We start from the raw sequence: 25,123 nt of genomic DNA, 5'->3' as shown, positions 1-25,123 counted from the left end.
GAGGTTTTCAAGGTATGGATTAGTCTCTTTGTTTTATACCTGTCATAGCGCCAGCTACATGTCTGGGCATCTGGGGAACAGTTGATAAATTCTGAATGAGCAAGTGAATGAATTAACGAATACTTTTAGAAGAGTATCTCTTCACTTTTTGAAACCTATGCTATCTTTTGATCAATTCTTACCCCCCCATGTGATATTTTTTTATAAATTTGTTTTTTATTGGTGTTCAATTTGCCAACATATAGAATAACACCCAGTTAATTCTATATGTTGCCCCCATCAAGTGCCCCCCTCAGTGCCCATCACCCAGTCACCCCCCCACCTCCCCTTCCACCACCCAGAGTTTCGTTTCCCAGAGTTAAGAGTCTCTTATGTTCTGTCTCCCTTTCTGATATTTTCCCCCATGTGATATTCTTTAGAAGGATCCTACTGCAAAGACAAAGAACTATATTTTCTACATATCCCAACAGTTAAAGATTTGTCGAGCTTCATTTTGCCTATTCCCTGTCCCCAAACTGTGCATTAGGAGAAAGAAATTGAATGTAGCTTTCTCCTGCTTAAGGTTCTGATATTTACCCTGTGTCCCCAAGAATATGAGCACCATTTTAGACCAGAGGCCCCAGAAAGAGAGAGACATGCCTATTCAAGCATCTGCCACACATAAGATATGTTAGGTATAAATAAGTGCTTTTGATAATGACACAAATGACAGCTCTGGAGCAGCTTTAGTGCTCTACCATCACCAATTACATGTAGTAGTTGAAAACTGGATTTAAATGCGGACCTCCCAAGAAGGGTCCCAGTAGCCTGGTCTGAGATGGAATGCATGGTATTCTTCAACCTCTCTTCCTTAAAATCTGTCCAGCTTATGCCCTTTCATGTGCTTTAGAAGCAGAAAAGAATCATATCCTCTACAAAAAATTTTCCCGACTCAGGCATTTAATATTATTAATGAAGACGGAATGGCTGGAGTTTTATTTTTTATTTTTTTTAATGCTTTCGACTTGACCTATAGGAATCTAGGAGTTGAACGTTTGGCCCATAGTATCTCGAGGCCTGCCTATACTTTTTGTGTGCAGGATTATTAAATGCAAAACAAGGAGAGTAGCGTGTAATTTTATAGCAACCAAACACATGGTTTTTCCCTTTCCTTTGGGAAGAAAATTCCTTCCTGTAGAAGGTAAGGTTATGCCCCTACTTGTGAAGCCCAAGGAGGGACACTTTGATGTGAAAGAGGATCCTGGTAGAGTAACGGATACAGAAACCAGTGTGGGAATAGGAGGAGCCTCCAGAAACAGGAAAAGGCATTGTCCTGAGGACGGGTTATTTCATCCCTCTCTGTCGTCATTCGGGCTGTCTGGTTTATTTCCTCCCCCAGGTTGGTGCGAGTTGGAAGGAGAGCCTTTTGTTAATGAGGTCAAGAACAAGACTGCCCATTTTGTGAGGTGGTTAGGGCTGAACTTTCAGATTTCAGATTTTATGAACAGTGACCAAGAACAAAATTAATTTGGGCTTCATCTAAGCAATGCCAAAGCGACTGGCTAGGAAGTGAAAACTCCAATCAATTGGTGTGGCTAAACAACATCAAACGGCTTGGTTGGATTGATTTTCTAAGGAAACGCTTCAATTGGCCAACAGTTTAGGCATTATGTAGGTATAAGACTATAATTTTGCCCACAGCTAGGTTCCCTGAAACCAAAAATTTGGTAAAATAAGAACTTTATTTTAAGGGTTTTATATCACAAATAAATAGCTGCTGGTCAGAAGCAATATTACACACAAAGCAATGCTTAGAGCTGAGAATGTTCATGAATTTGTTTTCTGGAATGGTGTTGGCAATGCCTTCATGGGTCCCATCTTTCTCAGGGCCCTTCTCAGTACATACCAGGCTGGACTCTGTAACTCCCTCTGGGAACAGTGATGTGGCAGGTCCTGGCAGGGTCTTCAGCCAAACCTTTGTCATCTGGGAACAGTATGGGAAAGAATGGCCAAGGCCAGTTGCATCTGGCACAGGTCCAAGGCCTCTGGCCACACTGTTTTCACTATACTTAGCACTGAACCTTGTCAGAATACTTGGGAATGCTTTGTATTTATTAGTTTTCACACCAGTCCACCTTATAGAGCCACTCTAGCATTAGATTCCCAAATTTAGAGACCAATGAGTTAATGATCAAGAGGCTTAAAGGACCTGAATATCATCACCCAGAATATGAGTGTCAGAGCCAGGATTAGGCTGCACAGATATGTATGATGTTCTAGTGACTGCATAGTTCACAGAGAGCATTGGCCTCTGCTCTTAGAACCAAAGAGAATTGATTTTCATCTCTAAGATCTTGTAGGGAAGCTCTCTCCTCCCAGGGCACAGTGAAGCCCCAGCCAACCATACTTCTGGACATGAACTTGATATGAACCGCTTGAGGCACTCTCTGAGCTGAGTTGGGCTGAACCCAGCTCTTTGTTCCAGGTCACACACAAAGACCCATGAGGGTTTGAGAGGAGCAGGTTTTTTTCTAATCTGGAATATTAGCACTTAAAAACAAAATCAAAATGCCTTAGGGAACATAAGCAGAATAATAAGTCAAGGCTGATCTTATAAAGCCATTCAATTTGATATAGGAAAGGCATGAGATACCCTGTATGTGCCAGACCCGAAGGTGAATAAAAATAGTCCTGGTTTCAGGAGTTCACAGCTTTCTGATGCAGACAAATAGATATACACCTATCTCTACCATAAGGCAGACTATGTAACTGCTACCATAAAAGAAGTAGCAAAATGTTAGAGGTGTCCAGAAAAGGTGTCAGTGCTATTGACTGTGACCAGGGAAGTCTGGAAGGATTCTCAGAGATGCCGATTAAACTGGACGTTGAGAAGTCAGATTTGTGGAGCAGAAATTACTTCTGAGGTCCAGGGCAGTGTGACTTGCCCAAGATCAGGATCGGTTCTCTGTTTATCCCTGCAAACTGCTTGAGAATCATCATCTGAATGCTAGAGGGAGTTGTGCCATATTATGAAGTTGAGATAGTTTCATTCTCAGCTCTATTGTGCTCAAAAACCCTAGAATGAGGCAGTGGCAGGAATGACCCATTTTTCTCATTTTGCATAATTTTGTATTTAAATTCTCACTATCGGGGACTTTTATAATAAAGTGATTTATCCAGAACCTTGCATCAGTTTTAAGAAGGACTTTTATTCAGAGGAAAATTTTCAAATAGATCAACCATGCATTGAAATCCATTTACATTTCCTCTAAGTGGCGTTTCCTGAAATATTTGCTAATTATTAAAGTATTTTAGCCAACATCCAATCCCCTGGTTTTTCTATTTATTTAAGTCAGGCCCAAATGAATAGATAAGGCCAAATCTATCGTGTCTATGGGAATAGATTAAGAGGTTATAAACATAAGATTAGCGTTAACTATAATATTAAGCAGAAAAACTGGTCGTAATGTGTGACAATGAGTTTTCTTCACGTGTAAAAATAGCATATTTGTCAAAGCACTCGGGTTTTACACTGTGAGAGCCTTTGTGAATACTTTCTATTGATATCTCTCTTTTAAAAGTGATTTTCTGATAAATAGAATGCAAAAACCCAGCTACTTCTGGTTAGACAGAAGTGTGCCTTGTTTTCAGATATCTGCTTGTGTGGAAGTTTCTGCTTAAAACCAATACTTGTAGGGATCTCTGGGTGGTGCAGCGGTTTAGCGCCTGCCTTTGGCCCAGGGCGCGATCCTGGAGACCCGGGATCGAATCCCACATCGGGCTCCGGGTGCATGGAGCCTGCTTCTCCCTCTGCCTGTGTCTCTGCCTCTCTCTCTCTCTCTCTGTGACTATCATAAAACAAAAACAAAACTTATAGCTCAAACTTTGGGATAAAGTACTGGGTACATGTGAATCTGACAATGAGAATATGTATTTGGTTTTGTCTAAAGGAGCTTATTATGTCACCTGATTATACATAGCATTGTGTATGGTGTTTTTCTGGTTCAGCTCCGATAGTAAGGCTAAGTCATTCATTTGATTAATCATTATTGAGCACATACAAAGCATCAAGAGTTGTACTACAAGCTGTGTAGGTGAATTAGGTATGGTCTGTGCTCCAAAGAAGCTTGTAGTCTTATAGGGTAGATAAACAATAAACTTACAGACAAAACAACATTCATAAAATGTGATGAATACTGTATTTTATTGAACAGAGATGCCACTGGTTTTAAGATATATCTTTTTAAAAAAGATTTACCTATTTATTTTTAAAGATTTATTTATAGAGAGAGGGGGAGAGAGCATGCCCATGTGCACAGGTAGTGGGGGTGGGGCGGCAGAGGGAGAGAGAGTCTTAAGTAGACTCCACGCTGAGTAAGAGCTGGCTGTGGGGCCCGATCTCACCACCCTGAGATCATGACCTGAGCTGAAACCAAGAGTTGGACGCTTAACCTGCTACACCACCCAGATGCCCAGATACATCTTTTTTTTTTTTTAAGCCCCTTAGAAAGAAAGACCATGGCCAATGAAACTGTGATTTATCACAATCTTAGAGATGTTAAAATGTGAGGGGGAAATGTGTACTTTAGAACCACCGTACTCTCAAGAGAACCAAGGGCTGTGATAGACGGTCATCAGGAATCTCTAACGGGATGGACTCTTTGATGAGGTATGTTTTAGCTCCAAACTGAAGAGTAGAACTTGTTCCTCCTACTGAAGCTCAAAAAGAATGTTCCAGGCAGCAGGAACAGCCTCAGGACACAGACAGGAAAGCACGGGGCATGTTTTAGTTGCCTGAATTCTGCCTCACAGGTTTGGTAGCAATTGTCCTTGGTTTTCCCAAGCCCTCACTGAGTTGTAGTACAAATTTCTAAACCAGTGAGGCCTCTCCCTGTCCGCGTGGCCGTCTGTGGTGGTTATGGCCTTCCTGCTGTTGCGCTGTGCTCTGCCTGCATGGACGCCGCTGGTGGGGCTGCCTCTCTGCTCTACCACTGCCATACCAGTCTAACAGCCTGCTCCTGCTGAGGGAGCCAACCTCTCAATCAAAGTGAATACTACTCTGGAAATCTTGGGTGGTCTGACCTGATATTTTAGTTTAGTGGCCACAGATATTTTAGGGCCCCGAGAGGTAGTCTTACTCTTTCAATTTTACTGGCCCCTCTGTTAAAGGAACTTGGAACAGTTTCCCCAGGGACTGGTCTGGAGGTACCATTGAATAATACCACAGTGTTTTTCTTCCTCCCCACAAAGGACCAGCTGGTGCCTCCAGACCGGGCATAAACCTTTTGGGGCTCTACTAACTCAGAGCAAGAACGCTGCTTTCCCTCAGGATTCCTACCCTTCCAGGTCAGGCAACAACCTATCCTTCCTTTGTTGTTTAGGACTTTCAATCTTGGTGCTGCCTCTGCTTTCCTTCATTTTTCTTTCCCAGGAGAATTCAACACCCTTATGCCTTGGTATCATGAACATTCGAAGACCACCTGTAGGTTTTCAGAATAAGTCTCATTTCCCTATCCCTCCTTCCACAAAGAGAGAGAGAGAAAATAGTAAAACTGCATCATTGCTCACTTATCTATCCACGGCCTATACCACAGCGTGTTGGGGCAGCTGACATAAGTCCTCAGCACAGCTCTTGTGAGATGCTGACAGTCTCCCCGAGGAAGAGATTATACTATCTTTATTTAGGGAAGGAGGAAATGGTCCATGTACAAGATAATTTTATGACACATTTGAACAAAATACACCCAGGAAAGGATTTTTAAAAACCATAACAAATGTCCAAGAACTGGTGAATGGATAAACAAAATGTGGTATGTCCATACAATGGAATACTATTTAGTAATAGAGGAACTTTCCATAACATAGATAGACTTCAGAAATGCTGTGTTATGTGAAATAAGCCAGATGCAAAAGACTGTGTATTATGATTCTATTTTTGTAAAGTGTCCTAAAAAGGTAAATCTATATATAGAGACAAAAGGTAGATTAGCAGTTGCCTGGCCTTGGGTTGAAATGGATATGATTGCAAATGGGTATGAGGGATTTTTACAGGGTGATGAGGTGTTGTAATACTGGACTGTGGTGATGGTTATACAACCCCATGTATTTACTAAAAAAATTGTTGGATTGTACATTTTAAATGGGTGAGTTCTATGGCATGCACATGACACCTCAAAAAGAGATGTTAGGGAAAAAAAGCATGATTTAAGACATCCATTGTGAAATCAGCCAGCCCATTCTGACTCCATTAGTACTTGTGGCCTGTGTTTCACTAATTTAACTTCCAAACATCAACATTTAGTGAGCCTGAAGTATGTGCCAGTGATCATGTTCAGATAGATCCCTTTACATAATTATTGCAAAAAGGCAATTGACTTGAAATTGGGCAAGAACAGATCCTCATTTTATTTTATTCATGAGCGACACAGAGAGAGAGGCAGAGACAGGCAGAGAGAGAAGCAGGCTCCATGCAGGGAGCCCCATGTGGGACTCGATCCCGGGACTCCAGGACCACGCCATGGGCCAAAGGCACTAAACTGCTGAGCCATCCAGGGATCCCCAGATCCTCATTTTAGATCATACTGTCCTGAGATTGGGAATAGATCAAAGAAAAAGAGAAAGCGAACAAGCCATAACAAACCACGTGTAACTGCCATATCTTCTTGCACTCTGTATGTTCAAATAATGCATCGGTAACAACAAAGCCTGGAAGGGCAACACATATCCACCTCTGCTTCTTTATCAGGTATTCTGAGTTCATGTGAGAAGCTTGAGGAGTAGGTCCATTTGGTTCTATGTGTGCTGACTACAGCGAAGGCTGTTAGTCTTGGGGACTGCCTCTAAAGTCCCCTCTGGGGACTGCTGGGATAAGTTCCTTCTCCCCAAAGTGGCCCAGTGATAGCACTTTTCAAAAATAAGCTGATTTGCTCCCAAGCTCAATGAAGTTTCCCAGGGGCACCTTGGTGGCTCATTTGGGTAAGTGTCTGACTTCAGCTCAGGTCATGACCTTGTGGTCCTGGGATTAGCCCCTCCCCTCACAGGCCTCCACACTCAACAGGGAATCTGCTTTTCTGTTTCCCTCTCCCTCCGCGCCCCACTCCTTGCTTGTGACACACTCTTTCACTCTGTCTGTGGAATAAGTAAATACAACCTTAAAGAAAAAAAAAAAAGAAGGTTCCCAGCCCAAGTGGCCAGGGCCCTCAGGGCCCTCTTGCCTAGGCTGAGTAATCTTAAAGTGAAGCTAAAGGCTTTGGCTTCGTTAATTACCACTGGGGTGGTGGGAGCGGAGAACCTTGGAATTGCTAATAATGCTCTTGGTTGGTTCTCTCTGGCTATTTCTGAAAGTTAAGTCTAGACCAAGACAGGGAAGACTAAGTTCTGACTGTGACCAGGACCAAGGGGGTAGAGACAAACCTCTCTCATTCACAGAAATTTTTCAAGGGAAAATATTTTTTTCTTGGGTTATGCCCAATCACAAGAGAATTTATGGCTAGAATCTGGCTAATCCCTTCGCGTCATGGTTCTTAGCAACCAGATCTTTTTGCTTCACACCCACACTGTTTATGAGGGCCCAAGGTAAATCCAGGTTGGGTAGATCAGGACTCATTCAGCTTTCTTTTTTCCATGCCAAAAGTACATCACACTTACCGGTGTCAGTGCCAGGGCTAGCTGATACTTCTCTTTTGCTTCTCCTACAATAGCTTTTCGATCAAGTCATCACAAGTCCCCTTGATGTATATATTTTCCTAATTTTATATCTCCCAGAAAAAAAGAGTAATAATGATTTTATTTCCCCCCGCCCCGACCAAGGGAATTCTGGCTCCTTATCCTATCTCTACCCACTGATTCGAATCCTATTTTTTCTACCCCTCATATCCCATTCCTCCTCAACCTGCTACTATGGCTTCCATTGTCACCAATATTTATGGTGATCCCAGCTAGCCAAATTCAAGAGCCAGCATTCTGTATGACGTTGTCTTACTGACCAATCCACATATAAACCACTTTCTTGTTCTTAAAACACAGTTGGCTTCCCTGACACTATATTCTTCTGTTTTATTTTGTTTTGTGTTTCCTTTGTCTTTGACAGCTTTTGTCTTCCCTTCTTTTGTATATTCTTCCTTTGCTTAACTTCTAAATTTTTGAGCACTCCAAGGGTTTGGTCTTCATTTCTTTTTTCTTTTCTATCTAGGTCCCCCTTCTAGGCGGTCTCGTCCATTTCCTTGGTTTTGTGAACCACCCAGATGATGATTTCCAAATGTATTTCATCAGCTCCACTCAGCTCCATGTTTACATATCCAGCCTTCTCCTTGATATGAAATTTGATAACTTATAATCATTTCAAGTCAGAATTTTTGATTCCCTTCCCAAATCTTCTCCTTTCCTTACCATTTCAGTGAATGACATCAGTGTCCACATAGTTGTTCAAGCTAAAAACTTAGAAATCATCCTTGATTCTTTCTTTTCTTTTACTCCTAAATCCAATCCACCAGCAAATCTATTCGGCTCACCCTCCAAAATCAATTCCAAATCTGTGCATTTCTCTTTTTCTCTACCATTACTCTTAGTCTAAGTCACTGGCTGAGTAAGCATCCAGCTAGTCTTCCTGCTTCCACGCTTGCCCCACACAAATTATCCTCTATACGGGAGTCCAGAGTGATTTCTTAAATACATTTCATATCATGACTTTTCCCTGTTCTTTCTTTCTTTCTTTTTTTTAAGATTTTATTTATTATTCATGGGAGACACAGAGAAAGAGAGAGGCAGAGACACAGGCAGAGGGAGAAGCAGGCTCCATGCAGGGAGCCCGACGTGGGACTGGATCCCAGGATTCCAGGATCAGGCCCTGGGCTGAAGGCGGGGCTAAACCTCTGAGCCACTGGGGGCTGCTCTTTCCTTGTTATTTCAATTAAAATCAAATCAGTCAGTCACACAAGCTTCACCCATTTGGTTTCTTTTATCAGGTATAAAGGTAGATCCTTTGATCTTTTCATGCAGATTCTTTCACTCTTCGACTCAGTCCCAAACTTGCTGGCTATCCAACACCTTTTGGTCTGTTTAAGAACTGGTTTAATGCATCAAGAAAGGTTTTTCCTTCCCTTCTCTCCTTGAATCTGGACTGGCCTGTGACTTCTTTGGCCAATAGAATATGACAGTTCAAGTCCTGGCCTTTAAGAAAACTGACAGCTTCTTTTTTGTTGCCCTGGAACCATTTCAGAAGTCTGGCTAATCTGCTGTGAGCAAGCCCATACTAAAAACATGTTGGAAGGCTATGTAGGAAGAGAAAAATGGTGTGCCAGCCACCAGATATTCCAGATATCCCATCTGAGATATCAGACACTGACGGACAGAGATGATGTCTCCTGTGCTCTTTTCAAATTCTTAGAAACATGACATATGGTTGTTTTAAGCCACTAAATTTTATGGTCTTTTGCTATAGCAATATGGAACTAGAACATTTGGGAAATAATTTGAGAGCATGTCTTGACCTGTCTTCATTGTATTTCTTAGGTCTTTAACAGTTTGGCTGAGTTCAGAATTGTTGGTTAGAAGAGTTTTCCTTCAGAACTTCAAAGGTTTTGCTCTATTTTCTTCTGGCTATAAGTGTTGCTAGTGAGAAGTCTGATGACATCCTAATTCATATCTCCTTCTAGGTAATCTGCTTGTTTTTTTCTTTTTCTTCTGTGGAAGCTTTAGGCTTTTCTCTCTGACCTCAGTATTATTAAGCATCATGATGATGTTTTGTTTTGGGCTCTAGATTTCTGTTTCCTCTAGTTCATTAGCTAGAAGTTCATTAAGTTCATCTCATCCATCTAAATTTTGCTTTTCAAAATTTTTATTGTTCTAATCCTCTACTGCTACCTGCAAAGGTTTATACCTTTCTAAACCATTCACTATAATCCTAGCAGGGTTGGCAGAAGCAGTGGCTGTAATTATGTATTCAGGTTCCCAGAACTTCTGTTTTGTTTATATCATTGTACATTTTATTATACGCAATTTATAAATTTATGAATTTTGTATATTTTGTACAGATTATTTTATGATTATTTTCTTCACATTGTCTCACTAACAAAATTGTAAACTGCATGACAGTTGGGACCATTCTTTCTTGTTCACTCCTTTATCCTCATCTCTTAGTACAGTGCCTGACACATATTTGTCGTTTAATAAATATCTGTTGAATGGATGAATAAAAAATGCCTGGGATGGGAAAAGGAAAAGTAGCAGGAACAGATGTATCAAAAGCTAATGTCATAATCCATATCATCCTTTTGTCCATACTAGTGATTTTTAAAGATTTTATTTATTTATTTGTGAGAGAGAAAGAGCAAACAAGGAAGGGGAAGGATAGAGGAAGAAGAAGCAGACTCCCCACTGAGTAGGGAGCCCAATGAGGGACTCCATCCCAGGTGACTGAGATCATGACCTGAGCTGAAGGCAGACGCTTAACTGACTGAGCCACCCAGGCACCTCAGACCAGTGGCTTTTAACTAAGGGTGATTTTGTTCCACAGAGGACATTTGGCCATACCTGCAGACATTTTTGATGATCACAACTGGGAGGGGGAGCAGTTTGCTGCCAGCATCTAGGGAGGCCAGGAACACTGCTAAACATCCTGCAGTGCACATCGCAGCCCACTACAACCAAGAGTTATCTGGTCCAAAATTTTAATAGTCCTGAGGTCAAGAAACCCTGGCCTAGACCAAACTCTAACAGCTAATTTATATAGTTTAGTCTCTTAAATACATCGCCCATTTTCAGAATACCACACACATGTGTCAAAACTTCCAACTGTATGCCCTCTTTGGTGTGTGGGCTCAGTGGAAAAGTACTAAGTTTGAATGTCCTATGGCTCACCCCTGGATGGTAGATTTTTTTTTATATTTAATATATTCACTTATTTTTTTGAAAGCTGGGATTAGTGGATAAAGAAGGGAGTAGGAAATAAATTCACAGAATCCCTACTTAATTCATTATTTTTCTTTCTAACATGCGATGGTAAGTGGATTTAATGGTGTCTTACATTTTTCTCAGATGCTCTCCCACCTTCTCAGAGGAAAGTGCCTTTCAGCTCTTCACAATAACTAAATAGTGTAATAGCACTCTAGGGCTAGAAGGGGCTTCATTTTAAGATAAAGTAATTGTGCCTCATGTAACTAGCTCAATACAGAACTAGAATATGAATCCATGTCTGTCCTAAAAGGTAGCAATACTCTGTCATAGCATGTTCTCTGAATTAAAAATAACAATAACAACAAACTCTTTGACTACACAAATTCATTTTTAACAACACAATTAATAAAATGCTTACCTTTGTCTGCTTTCATCAAAGTTGAAATCACCTGCGGCAACCATTCCAGGTCACCTGACCATACCAAATGCTACACCACAGACACAGTTGATTATGACCTTGCAGACAAAGAATGGATTTGTAGTTATATGTAGTGACATGCTTCCCATTCAGGCCTTGCATAAGCTATGTTTTGATGTCACCTATGTTTGCAGAGTGAATTCATTCAGCCTAAACTTAACGATTAGTCATGGTTAGTTATTTAATGCTTTACCACTCCCAGCTCCACCTCTTGCTTCCAACCTCACCATTTAAGCCCAAACTAAAGTTGGCACAAAATGGACTCTGTGCTTTCTCCTCTGTAATCCCTGTTCTACTAATGATGTGTGCTATATTTTAAGATGTTAACCATTTTGTTTTTGTTGTTCTCTAAATAGGAGTCAGATAATGGCTCTCTTCATTTTCTTCTCTTAGAATTTCTGAAAGTCAGTAACACAGCAAAGATTCTTTGACATTTTCAGATAAATGAAAGCCTTGAATCAAATCCATAGAGTCTCCTGTTTCTCCCACCACAGCTCTATAGGACGAGAGTTCAGTCATTTCATTCTTTTACCACCTGGCTTACAGGTATCCTCTTTCTCCAGAACCTGCAGGACTTCTCTAAGTTTGAATGTTTAACCACACCTCTGTGCTGGGTTTTAACGGAAGTTACTCAACCTTCTCAATAGGCTACAGACCAGAGTGGGCAAGCTGCCATCATTCGTGATGACCATGGCATAGACTTAAGGCTCATTTCATCACCAAGGAGAATCTGGAGACTAGTTACCTCTCTATCAATCCCCACATAGGGCTTCTTTCCTCTTCATTTATGTTCATTTTCACGTATCATTTATGTGCATGACTTTTATCCACTAAACTGTAGTTCCTGCAGGGTAGGACCCTATCTTTTTTAATGTTTAATACTGCCTCATCCGCCATGACAGCCAACTCTGTGATTTGGCCCTAATCAGTTTTATTTGGTGATAGATGAAGTTATAACTGATATGCTCTGTGCCATAGTCCTTCCTTATTTACCTATTTACCTTGTTTTCTTAGTGACTTCCCTATTTGGGCAGCTAGACCAGAAGGCATCCATTTTCTTTAGGATTTGTTAGTAATGGAATCCAAAAGGCAAAAAAAAGAGCAAATTCTCAGCTTTTAATATCAAAATCTTTGTACTGAGTGTTGGGAGATATTGTAGAGGATAAACAAATATATAGAATCCTGTTTTCCTCCTCCTCAGCCTCTTCACCAGATAAAGATCACAGGAACCAAGAATGGAGGAGGAGTATGGGAAGAACAAGAGAGCTTTAGGAATTGGTCTGTCTCTGGGCCTTGTATCCTGCCCCAACCCCCAGAGAGCTTCCGCATATCCCTGGATCTGAGTTTCCCTGGGCTTTTCTGGAGAAAGACAGCAGAGGTGGTATTGATGGGTGGAAGGAGCATGGTGAATGCCTGGGACAGGCCAAGATCCTTTGGAGGCCCTAGAACTGGAGGTAACTAACTTTCTGTTTCATAAGAAAAGTCCTAGAGGTTTGGGAGAGAGACAGAGAGAGAGAGAGAGAGAGATTAGAGAAGAGAAAAGGGAAGGAGGTGAGAGGGGGGAAGGAGGGAGAGAAAGGAGAGAGAAAAAGGAAGGAGAGATAGAAAGAACTTTCTCAACTTTCCCTGCCTGCCCAGCTGGAGTTGAGATTTTCTACACACTAGCAAAGGATCCTCCGAGACATAGGTATTACATCAAAACTGTTTTTTAATTTTATGATGGCAAGAATACTTAACATGAGATCTACCCTCCTAATGGATTTTTAAAGTATACAATACAGGATTGTTAGCTACAGGCGCTGGATTGTACAGCAGATCTCTATAATTTACTCATCTTTTCTGACTGAAATTTTCTACCTATTGACAGACAAGTCACTCCCTGATCTGTACATTTAAACTGTTGGTCATCAGCAATTTCCTATCATTTAACTAACCTAATACGACGGGCAGGACCCCATTATGACTGCTGTGGGCATAAGACACCTCCTCTGTAAAGAAATTTAAAATTATACTTTATGTGGTGCAATAGAGAGAGATATATTCGTATTATATGTTAAAACATGTTCTTCAACCTAAAAGTTCATTTTTTTTCCTATTGATTTATAAAGAAATAAAAACACTTTCCTGGGCCCCTCACTTTCTCTGAGCACTGTGTACCCACCGGGCCTCCTGGGATGCAAGCCCCAGGATGGAACAGAAAACAGGCCAGCAGCCCCCACCAGAGCTCCGGCCCTGAGAGTCGCTCACCCCCACCCTCCCTTTTTTCTTCTTGCTTTTGTAGATTCCTTCCTTCTCCAGGGGGATGGGCTTCTCTCTCCTTGGCCTTTCCACAGGTGAATAAATCCCTCTAATCTCCAATCCGGGTCAGAAAGTCCTGCTCTCAGGTAATTAGGAAGGATATTTCTATTTCAACTGGGAACTAATTGCAAAACGCAGGCCTTTGTGCTGCTATGTAAATTAGCCTGGCTATCAGATTGAGAGCTGCCCACTATAATATTAAAAACAAACAAACACCAACCCCACCACATGGATACTGAGCTCCTGACCACCATCCGAATTATCCCTGGTGACCAGGAAAGTGAGCTAACAACTGATCTTTGTAGCGGGTACATTTACACATTGGCAAGGTTTCAGACCTCCGCCCCTTCCCCCCTGCACTAATTGCCCCTCTAAGATTGTAGCAGAAAACACACTGGCTCTTGCTTTGAAAACCACAGGGGTTTGTGTGAGTGAATGACATTTTATTACCCTGCCCTTTAGAAATTAGCCTCCACACTGTCAGGCCTGCCATGGAGCTTTTCCCCGATTTTCCCTCAGATGTCAACCACCCAAATTCCAAATAATGCTGGAGAGTGATGTGAGTGGGATGATTTGACTGCACATAGATCAGAGTTGTCTCTGGGCAGTTTGGTGGGGCCAAGGCTCTGAGTCTAGAAGAAAATGGAAATTAACAGATAATGGGACAGGATAACATCTCTGCTCAAAGCTTCATCATCAGATGAGCTTTGAATAACCCTGATCCATTAATCAATTATTTTTAATAAAACATACACACACACACCCCCCTTCTGTTTTTACAAGATTTGCTCTTAAATTCATGTAGGTGGAGGTTTTATTCAGCTGAGTAATTCTCTGCCTTTGGAGTACAGTACCCCGTCCCGTCTCCTAATTCCTACCCTAGTATGCCTATATTTTTAGGTCTGAGAGTATTAAATTTGATTTTGTTTCAATAATTGTTCTATTTTAAGGTACCTTTTGAAACTATTTGCAACATTCCAGACTTTTTCCAAACCAAGGCCAGAAATAACTTTGTTAGCTACTTGTCCCATCTTTGAGTTTCAATTTGTCTTTGCATTTTGATTTAGCAGTTGAATTTTGTGGGTGTCTGGGTGGCTCAGTGGGAAAAGTGTCTGTCTTCAGCTCAGGTCATGATCCCAGAGTCCTAGGATCAGGTCCAGTATTGGGGCTCCCTGCTTGATGGGGAGTCCCACTCCATCTACCCCTCCCTCCGCTCATGCTCTCTCTTACTCTCTTATGCTCTCTCTCAAGTAAATAAATAAAATCTTTAAGAAAAAAAAAACAGTTGACTTTTTTAAAAAAAGATTTTATTATTTATTCATGAGAGACACAGAGAGAGGCAGAGACATAGGCAGAGGGAGAAGCAGGCTGTGGGGAGCCTGATGTGGAACTCAATCCCAGGACCCCGGGATCATGACCTGAGCCAAAGGCAGACACTCAACCACTGAGTCACCCAGGTGCCCCCAAAGAGTTGGCTTTTGAAAACATACAGAAACTTCAAGTTAATTAAACATTTTAATTAAAAAATAAGCATGACATAAATGATCAGTCTTCAGGAATTATTATAGAATATCTTTGACAATAAAACTAATGATTTCCTTGATTTGTGAAGATATTTTCTGATTATGTAATTATGAATATCAATTTTGATTGTGATATTTGATATGAGTAATTTCCAGTGAAGGGAGAATTCTGGAGACAGAGTGATAGATAACGTAGATCTATGTTTCACTCTGGGAACTGACTATAACACCTGGAAATTATGTACATATCCATTCATATTGTTAAATGAGTTAATGCATATAAAAGAATCTAGTGTTAGAATTGGTACACAGAATATATTCAAGTCAAGGAAGAGTAGAAATTGAATATGAAATTATTTATACCTTGGAGATTAACTTCCTAGAACTATTTTCCTATATATTTCTCTGTCAGTCTCACTCATTCAATGATAACTATCAAGCACATACTTTTATATTGCATCAATTCTAAGCAAGGCATTTACTCACATTTTATTAACTCTAAAATCATAGTGGGTTTTAGCATTGATTGTGGCTTACATTACTGTCAGCCAGAGCAAACATGGGCATTTACTTGGCTATCATTCCCTGTGGAACAGTCGAATGACTGAGTACCTTTGTGTTTCTGTCAACTAACTTTTAAGGACCATTTGAGGAGGACACATGAATTGTGGTCACTTGAAATCTAATACTAGATAAGGCCAACAAGGCACTAGTCCTAAAACCTGCAAAATGGTGGGTGGCAATGGCTTAGAAGAAAATCCAAGAGATACTAGTAGAGCACTCTTAAGAAAATGGTGCAGCACCAGCACTCAAGGTGGCATATCTGATACTGTGGGAAACCTCATGGACACCGACCATTCTGAATTAAAAATGTGATGTGGCAGAGTTAAACTCAATATGAAAAAGTTTAAAAAATTGAACCAATGTATTTTGCTTATATTTTCCTTTACATGTATGTGTAAGAATAATATGATGAATATCTATGACTAAGCAGTTCTCTTATACCAAATAGAAAAATGTCTATGTAATAAGAAAGCATAGTGTCATAGTTTAAATAAGCATTATGTCATAATTCTGGAGACTTTACCTGGTTTCTTAATGGTATACAAAAGAACGATGCATCTCACCATCAACGATACTTTAGATTCAATAAATTGAGTACCTACTATACCTTGTGCTAGGCTTTGCAGATATAGTTAATGAAGCAAATATTTATGGAATACTTACAGTGTGTCCCCAAATTGCTGTGTTGTGAATGGGCCCAAGAAGCTCTCATGGATGTTTTTCTGGCTGGGAAGACAAGACACCATACAACATGTTTCCAGAGAGGGTAAATAATATGGAGGGGTAAAATGTGTAATGTATTACGAAGTATATTGCAATAGAGTGAAACATTGGTGTCTAAGACACAGTTCCTTTTCTCAAGGAATTTACAATGGAGTGTCAAAGATAGAAGGAGATTTCAAAATGGTGTGTTAGGTACCAAGAACTTCTGAAAAGTCCAGAGGAAGTGATAGTTAAAACTGTCCTAAGGGGCAAATACGGATTAGCCAGTGGAAGAGTAGAGAAAGGGTATTCCAAACAGAGGGACTGTCATGTTTAAAAGCCAAGAAGTAGGAGGGAGGCTGATGAATTTCTTCAACTGTAAGGAGTTCAGGTGGCAGAGCTCACAGCATGAGGGGACAAGGGATGAGCCTGGAAAGCTAGGTGAGTGTTGGAAGACCTTGGAGGCTAGGGTGAGTCTTTTGGTCTTTATACCAAAAGCAGTGGGGTTTTGTTCAGGGTATAGGCACGATAGAGTTTGTATTTTAGAAAGATCACCATTGCTGGAGTATGGAGGGCTGGGTTAATTTTCTCCCTTCCCCTCCTCCCCCTAAGCAAAAAAGCCAGCTGTTGCAATGACTCGGGAAGTTGACAATGGCGGCCATGTTAACTTTTCCAGTTTCCCCAACTTGACTGGATCTTTGTCCTGCTGTGTGTGGGCTTGGTAATAAAATGTTGACTCCGGTAACCTATGGTCACTGCTCAAGTGGAGCCACGTTACAGACACTACAATCATTTTTAAATGAAGTCCTGTCAAGTTATTTGACTAGAAAAGCAGATTAATAAAGCTACTGATCCAGTGAGTGACTGATCAATAAAAATGCCACTTCAATTACATGATAAAGTAAAAAATCAAAGTGTATGGTTACCCTCCTGAGCTTCTGTGGGACTGAAGAATTTCCGTCTGAGATTTATCAAAGGGTCTTGAAAGCCAAAGAATGGTTTAGATGAAACTCAATTGATTTTGTGTTTCTGCCAGAACTCAGAGCTTTCTACAGGTCACAGCCTGTCAGGTATAAAAAAAAAATCATAATTTTACCAGAGCTACCTTTCATGGTTTAGAAGGGAAAAGGCCCCAGAAAAGCTGGACTAATAAACACTGCCAGTGCGTCTGTTTAAGCAAAAGTAAGTGAAAATGCCAAAAGGCTCAAGTTCAAAGGGAGGATTCTGTACCTGAGAAATGTCGCTTTATGGAATTCTCACTTCTTTGGAAAAGCACTTGGCAAAAAGACTTCTGAAGCAAGGCCGGGAAGGCAGAGATTGAGTGCATTCGTGCCTCTCAGAGCCAGCACGACCTCTGCCTTTCTTCTTGGAGCCCGTGAAAGGCTGCGACACCAGGGAGATGGGCTGTTTGCTGAGCCATCCTGGAAGGCTCCAAATCCAGGGAGAATGCGGACATCTGTTCTTTAGTCGCTCGTGCCTTTATGAAAATAGTTGCATTTTCTGAGCAACGTCTCACAAGAAATAAGGATGGGCCAAACAAGTCACCTCTAGATATTTTATTCTCATGTGCTTTTGTATTTCTGGGTGTGCGCAGGTTTACCCCTGCAGGAAACCATTTAAAGAATGTAGATAATACCTATCAGTGTTGTGAGTCCCCCTGTCAAGAGAGTTATGTACAATCATGCATCCTTGTAAGTTATTTATCATACCCTGAGGCTTGATGGAATACAGTTTCCTTGATGAAGAGATAAAAAGGAGCAACATAAAAGCAAGGTAGAAGAAGAACGCTTCATTAAAACTGAATCTACCTTCTGGTCTTAACTTTTTTAGAGGTTTTTTTTTTTTATTAGTATTGCTGAAATTTATCATAACACAAATTTGCTTCATAGAACCCCTTTTGAGAAAATAAAGAGAACAATAAGGGATGGAGTGCATTTGGAAAGGGACAGAAATACAGAGAGACAGAGAGAAAGGTCAAGAGACAGAGAAAAGAAAAAAGAGAAAGGGATGGGACGCCTGGGTGGCTCAGTAGTTGAGCATCTGCCTTCGGCTCAGGGCGTGATCCTGGGATCCTGGGGTCGAGTCTCTCATCCGGCTCCCTAAGGGGAGCCTGCTTCTCCCTCTGCCTGTGTTTCTGCCTCCCTCTCTATGTCTCTCATGAATAAATAAAAATAAAATCTTAAAAAAAAAAAAAAAGGAAGGAAGAAAAGGAGAAAGGGAGGAACTAAAGGAACTGACTTCTGAGAAGCTGGAAGGAATACTGAAAATGCAGTCAGAGACCAGCATCACCACCACCCCCTCCCGAGATGGAAATAAACAGCTCTTTGCTGTTGAAATTAATCGGAGGAGTTTGCAGAGCTGGATAGCGAAGACCACCCCGGGGTCCCCTCACTTCTAGGGGAGGTAGAGGACAGGGTTAGTCGTAGGGGTTCAATCTCCGCAAACCAGTACCCCCTACTTAACACAAGGGGTTCAAGCAAAGGGGCCTCACAGTTCTAGGGGTTCTGTATCTCTCAGGGTGGGTGGGGTGGCCACTGAAAAGTAGTGGGGCTCAGGTCCAAGAAAGGGTGGAGAAGGGGGATAATTGATGTTTTATGCTGTGTTGAAATTTAGTTCAAATTCTAGTTTTGTTTACCCTCCCTCTCCCATTGCTCCGCTAGAACAGAACCCTCAGGCATAAATAAGCCTCAGGAATAATAGCAGATTTTCAGGACGTAATATTAAGGGTTCGCTAAATAGAGCAATGGAAAAAAAAAAGTTTTAACCTCTTAATACTGTGTTTCAAAGGACTTAAATTTAAGCTACCTAAATAAGATATGGATACAATTTCTTTGTGAAAAATGAAAATATTACATTTAAGACTAAACTCCTCTGTCATCATCATTCTTAATCCCAAGTCTTTCGCAGTCTTCTTACTAGTCTACTTTGTTTCCTTTACAGAGCTTCTTCTAGGTAGAAACTATGCAGTATTGTTTTATGTGTATAAGTGTGTTTTAAAAATCAGTACTATGGGATACCTGGGTGGCTCAGGGGTTGAGCATCTGCCTTTGGCTCAGAGCGTGATCCTGGAGACCCGGGATCAAGTGCACATCAGGCTCCCTGCATGGAGCCTGCTTCTCCCTCTGCCTATGTCTCTGCCTCTCTCTCTCTGTATCTCTCATGAATAAATAAATAAATATATCTTTAAAAAAATAATAAAAATAAATAAAAATCAGTACTATGATAAAAAAATTTTATTGAATACATTTGATGTGTAACATTGTGTAAGTTTAAGGTATACGGGGTGTAACTTTGGTACATTTATATATTGTGATGTGATTGCCAATGTAGTGATAGCTATCGTATTATATACTTATTGTACAATATTTTCTATGTTCATTGGACTGTGCTTTGGATCTTCATGGCTTATTTATTATTTGTGACAGGTCATTCTTACCTCCATCCTCCCCATCCTCTTGTGACTACTATTTTACTCTGTTTTTTACACGTTTAATTTGTTTAGCTTTCAAGTACAAATGATAACTTACAGTACTTTTCTTTCTCTGTCTGACTTACCTGGATTAGCCTAATGGGTTCAAGGTCCACCTATGGAATTGCAAATGGCAGGATATCCTCCTTTCTCGTGGCCGAATAATATTCCATTATCTATGTGGACCACGTCTTTTTCCCTCATTCATCTGTTGATGGGCATTTGGGTTATTTCTATAACTTGGCTACTGTGAATCATGCTGTGATAAACGTAGGAGTGCAGGTATTTCATTCAAATCCTGCTTTTGGGGATCCCTGGGTGGCGCAGCGGTTTAGCGCCTGCCTTTGGCCCAGGGCGTGATCCTGGAGACCCGGGATCGAATCCCACGTCGGGCTCCCAGTGCATGGAGCCTGCTTCTCCCTCTGCCTGTGTCTCTGCCTCTCTCTCTCTCTCTCACTGTGTGCCTATCATAAATAAAAAATAAAAAAAATTTAAAAAAAAAAATCCTGCTTTTGTTGCCTTTGCATATGAAATGGAATTGCTGGGTTGTATGATCTATTTTTAATTTTTTGAGGAACCTCCATATTGTTCTCAGAGTGGCTGGGTCAATTTACATTCTCACCAACTGTGTATATGGATTTTTTTTTATTGCTATGTCTTAGAGATGGAGCCTTATCAGCACATGAAATCTACCACATTTTTAACTGTTTTATAGTGTTCTGTGGCAGAGACAAGTCATAGTTTATTTAGCCATTCCCCTATGATTTTCAACTCCGTGTTTTCCAGGCTTGTTTTAGCTACAGTAAATAAATACTACAGGAACCATCCTTAGACATGCCTCCCTGTGCACCAATGTGATTGCTTCTCTGAGGTACAAATGATTTGGTTTCTAGCCTCTGTGTCTCCAAGTCTTACAAGGGCAGCTTGAATTCAAGTGTATGTATGTCACAGAGGGTCTGAAAAATTGCCTCAAAACTGGAGAGAAAGGAAGAGTCACTCTAATCTTAGCAAAACATTAGCCCATTTCCCAGATACATAAAACAACTATCAGTTTTCCAGTCTCTATGATTAACTATTGATTAGGAATGCCACGCATGCCATCACTCATAAAAATACTGCTTTAATATGTTTTTTCTCTTTTGTAGCTTGCATGTTAAATATGCATTTCATGAATAAAAAGTAATAGCCATTTTATATTCATATACAAATGTGTATAAACGAAGACTTTCTTCCTAAGGCAAAAAGCCACTCTGTAAAGAATACTGTCTTTTCATTTACTACGGGAGCATTGAACGAATGCATGTGATGGGGACCAAGAAAAAGGGAGTGATGTCAAAGTCGGAAAGCAGTCATTTCAATCCAGTGCTGTCTATACTAGCAGCATTGACATCAATCCAGTCGCAAATCCTCTGAGCAGCTGTTCCTATGCCATCGACTAATGAAGCTCTTGAGTGCTCTGTTATTAATGTGATGAAGCAGGAAAGGGAATAAAGAAAAAAGAGTGGACCAAAGGAGAGACATCCTAAAGAGAGACTCCCTTTCCCCAGCCACTTGTGGAAATCCATTTCAGGTCAATTGAGACCAATTGTGAGTTTTGGCCTGGGGCAAAATTCTGATTTGCAGTCAAGAAATTAATGGGTGGCACCTTGAAATGGGTTGGCTTTAACTGAATCAATGTCTGATGAGGCAATCTCTCCTCAGGCCAAATTCCCACTGAAGTTCATAGGTCAGGACTGACGAAGAAATGGACAGGTCCTTGAACTTTCTTTCTTCTTTTTTAAAGATCAGCATGAAAAGAGCAGAGTGAGGTGTTCTGGCACCAGCACTTTCACTTTTCTGTCTGCTCATTCTCCCTTTCACTGGTTTTGGAAGAATTCCTGATGTTAACAGATTTCATTAGCATACAACGATGATACAAGGTCTAGAGTTGTTTATCAGGCCACTTCCAGCTTCATCTGCTGCCTCTGAGAACGTTGTCTGTAAGGCCAACGCGGGAGCTGTTCCTTCACAGTAGCTCCTTTTGAAACCTCTAGGCAGCAGGAAAGAGAGAGAGAGCTGCTCTGTTGGTTCAGCTGGCTTTTACAGCTGAAGATAACATGAGCCACAGATCTGTTGAGGTTTGTGTTTTCTTGGAGGGGGAGGAAAATTCAGAGAGCAAAAGAAAGAGAAGTTTAATATTTCATAACTCTGTGCTGTTTTCCAGGTTTTATTCCTGTAATACTCTCTGTGTGTGGCCAGGTCCCTCATAACACAGCCCCATTGAAGAAGGAGAGAGCAAAGGAAAAGGGAGGAAGGGTGGAGGTAGGGCTAAAAGCTAGCCTTTGGGGGGAGAAAAAGACCACTGCTTTCAAGTACGAACCATGACCTTAACTGGATATAGTCAAGGCCTCATGGAATTGAGTTGGCCATTCAATTCCGAAAATAGGATAAGGAACAAGTGTGGATATGGCATTTGTAGTGAGGCCACAAGAGAGAAGTGACCCATTTAGAATCTTCTCTGGAAAAAGTGGGTTCCTGAGGCATTAGAAAGTTGATGGGCTGAGAGCTTTCCCTTGCCCTGATTGTCGTAGTGGGTAATATCTGCTAGGGAAAAGAAAAAAGAAAAAAACAATAATAAATCCGAGGAACAGAAATGGTTGAACCATTGGAGCAAAATCTGTTTTGTATTTTGGAATCTTTTTGCGGAATTAAAAAAAATAGGAAAAAAAGATTTTTTAAATTTCTGGAAAAAGAACAGGCATTGGCGTGTCCGCATTATGTATGCAACGCTGTTCTTGCCACCAGACTGGGAGTCTAACAAGCTTAGCTGGTTAATAGAAGCATATTTTATTTTCAGGTTGGCCAAGCTATTTCCTGCCTTTGGAGCAAAAACCAGTGCAGTTTACTGTACCCTGACGATATTTTTTCTTTCTGAATATCATAACCTTTTAAATAACAAGCATGCTGCTCTGTCAAGGGCTCTAAAAACATGGATGGAGAAATACAACACTATTTTCTCATGTCTCTCAAGATGAACAACCCTTCCTCTAGATCTGTATACCGTTGCTGAGTTTTCGGAATGTAAATGTAGAAAATGACAATTACCAAGAGTGAAAAAACAACCAAAACACACCATAGGGATCAAGTCACATAGCCTTAAAGAGAAGCATTGAAAGAGGGCTAGTTAGAGTTTGGGGGCTGAGTGGAAGGGGTGGTCCATCAAAGCAGAGCAGGGTGTGCTTGGGCAGGGCAGGGAAGAGCAGGGAAGCAGCCGAGATGGAAAGGCTTGTGCCTTTGGTATTTGGCAGTTCATGTTCATTGCTGAGTATTTCTTCAGCGCACAACTGTAGAGCTAAAGAGGCTTCAGATTTCATATAATCTAATGCTCTCATTTTACTGAATGACTTGCCAGTGGCACAGTCAAGCCAAAATTTCAGAGCTCTTGTCTTCCAGGTAGGTATTTTCCATTTCTTTATAAGGTTGGGCATTTTACCATTCAGGTTAAAACACACAGTCTCTGTCTTCTAGTAGCTTACAATTTAAAATGTCTATTTCCCAGAAAAAGGAGTGGTTTGGGGAACGAATTAGCACTGAAATGACGAAAGAAGATACTTGGTTCTCAGCCTGTGTCGCTGGATGACCATAAGAAAACCACTGAGCTTGTCTGTGCTTGTGAGTAAAAGTAGGGACTGGGACAGCTTCTTTAGCATTTTGAAGAGTTAATGGTTCTGTATGAAATGGTTGTAGACTCCTTATTGTGCCATGAAAGGTATGGGAGTGGTCAGATGTGAGGTTACATTTCTCATTTGAAAGTGTGATATTGGAATAATAAGTATTACCTGTTTCTGTATCAAAGGTCAGTGTGGGTTCTCAGAGTAACATAAAATGCCCTGGCTCTGTCCTTCTTCCTTTACAAACAGGCATCACATGTCAGCTTCCTGACTGACTTCTGGTAAATCATCCTAAAATGATTCCTGGCATTCACCTCATGGAGGGTTAAAACTTCCTCTTGAAAACCAAGGGCTACGCACACAGGAGAGAGACTACAAAGGAGGGTGTTGTTGCTTATTTTAAACCAATTGGGAGAAGAGAGTGCCAGAAGGAGAAAAATGCTGTGGTATAATTTTTTAAAATCCAGATTCTTAAGAAAAATTTTACAGAAGTTTTTTTTTTTTTTTCTCCATTTTCCCTGTCTCCTTTCCGCCCCCACATAAACTGTCCTTAAGAGTGTCCTCACTCAGGTGAGAAAGACTTTCTGCTACAGTACTCTATGGAAACCCAGGAACAGAAGGTTTGGCCCACAGGGGTATGAATGGGGTTCAGTGATGCTGACCCACTGGATTCTCATCTGCAGCGTGGGAAGGGCATGGGAGGCCAAACAGTTTCCTGGAGGGCTGCTTTCATCCCTCCTGTGAGAAGGGTTGGAGGATGAATATGGTGGAGGTAAAAAGGAGCCCCAGCCTCATTCCTTCACCCCATCCACGTCTTTCTGAGAAATAAAATCAATAGTTACACGTGTCACAAGCTGAGCATTCCTGGAAAGTGGTGGCAGGGTGTAGTAAACCTATATTGTTGGAGACCAGGAAGAGGCGGAGACGTGGGATCAGTCTTGGCTCCTATCTGCATGGAAAACCACTCATTATTTTAACAATGATCTGGGTCTGAACCCTTACAAATACTGTGCTGGTCAGTCTTCCATTTTGCAACCTTTGATTGGTGTCATTTTTTAGAGGTGGAATACATGTCATGATGAATTAATGTCTAGAGAAGAAACAGAACAGACTGCTGGAAACTTTCATGCTATGACATTAGGAATATGCAGACAAGCTGATATAGTGCATGTTTAAACAGTCCAGAATGAGACAATATTGAAAATATTTACTTTGTAATCCAGAGTAGGTGTTGGCATTTATATGAAGGGCATGCAGACCTGCCCAACTGTCTTTCTGTGCGTTGCCATGCTGTTTCAAGGGTCAACCACTTCTTGAGAGTCAACCTGTTTTATTTACTAACTGTAAACATTTCTTTGGTCCCATTATTCTTTTGGGGGGTAAAGAAATAATTTGTTAGGTGTCAAGGCAGCCGGGCAGAAGGAAATATGGCTTTTCCCTTCCTTTGTGGTCTGCTCTGATGACATGGTAACTGAATAACCAAGCCGTGCGTATAGACTCAAAATACATTGAATCAGAGTCTCAAAGACAGTGCCAGGTCAGATCTTTTCTAAAACTCTTCAGATGA

General features: G+C 41.0%; 1 protein-coding gene and 1 long non-coding RNA gene across 16 annotated transcripts in view; one reads left to right on the top strand and one right to left on the bottom strand.

Moving 5' to 3' along the window:
• The window catches only part of RPL34 (ribosomal protein L34), a 50,761-nt gene extending 45,818 nt beyond the window's left edge, over positions 1–4,943 (bottom strand). Inside the window, exon 1 of the mRNA XM_072810710.1 lies at positions 4,934–4,943. The gene's annotated coding sequence lies outside the window, so the exon portion shown is untranslated. The remainder of the gene's footprint in view (positions 1–4,933) is intronic.
• The window catches only part of LOC140623942 (uncharacterized), an 82,741-nt gene that overhangs the window by 40,971 nt on the left and 16,647 nt on the right, over positions 1–25,123 (top strand). For 11 of the 15 annotated variants that reach the window (XR_012023483.1, XR_012023475.1, XR_012023473.1 and 8 more), the window contains one exon: positions 23,445–23,557. The exons of 2 other annotated variants lie outside the window; for them this stretch is intronic. This is a non-coding gene — a long non-coding RNA (uncharacterized lncRNA). Of the gene's footprint in view, positions 1–5,229; positions 5,326–16,400; positions 16,502–23,444; positions 23,558–25,123 lie in introns of all 15 variants that reach the window. 2 more of the 15 variants (XR_012023470.1, XR_012023472.1) reach the window with 2 other exon arrangements.

Source organism: Canis lupus, chromosome 33 (genome assembly GCF_048164855.1).
Source record: "Canis lupus baileyi chromosome 33, mCanLup2.hap1, whole genome shotgun sequence".
NCBI classification, from domain to species: domain Eukaryota; kingdom Metazoa; phylum Chordata; class Mammalia; order Carnivora; family Canidae; genus Canis; species Canis lupus.
The sequence above is the reverse complement of the archived record's forward strand: the minus strand, read 5'-3'. Positions and strand labels throughout refer to the sequence as shown.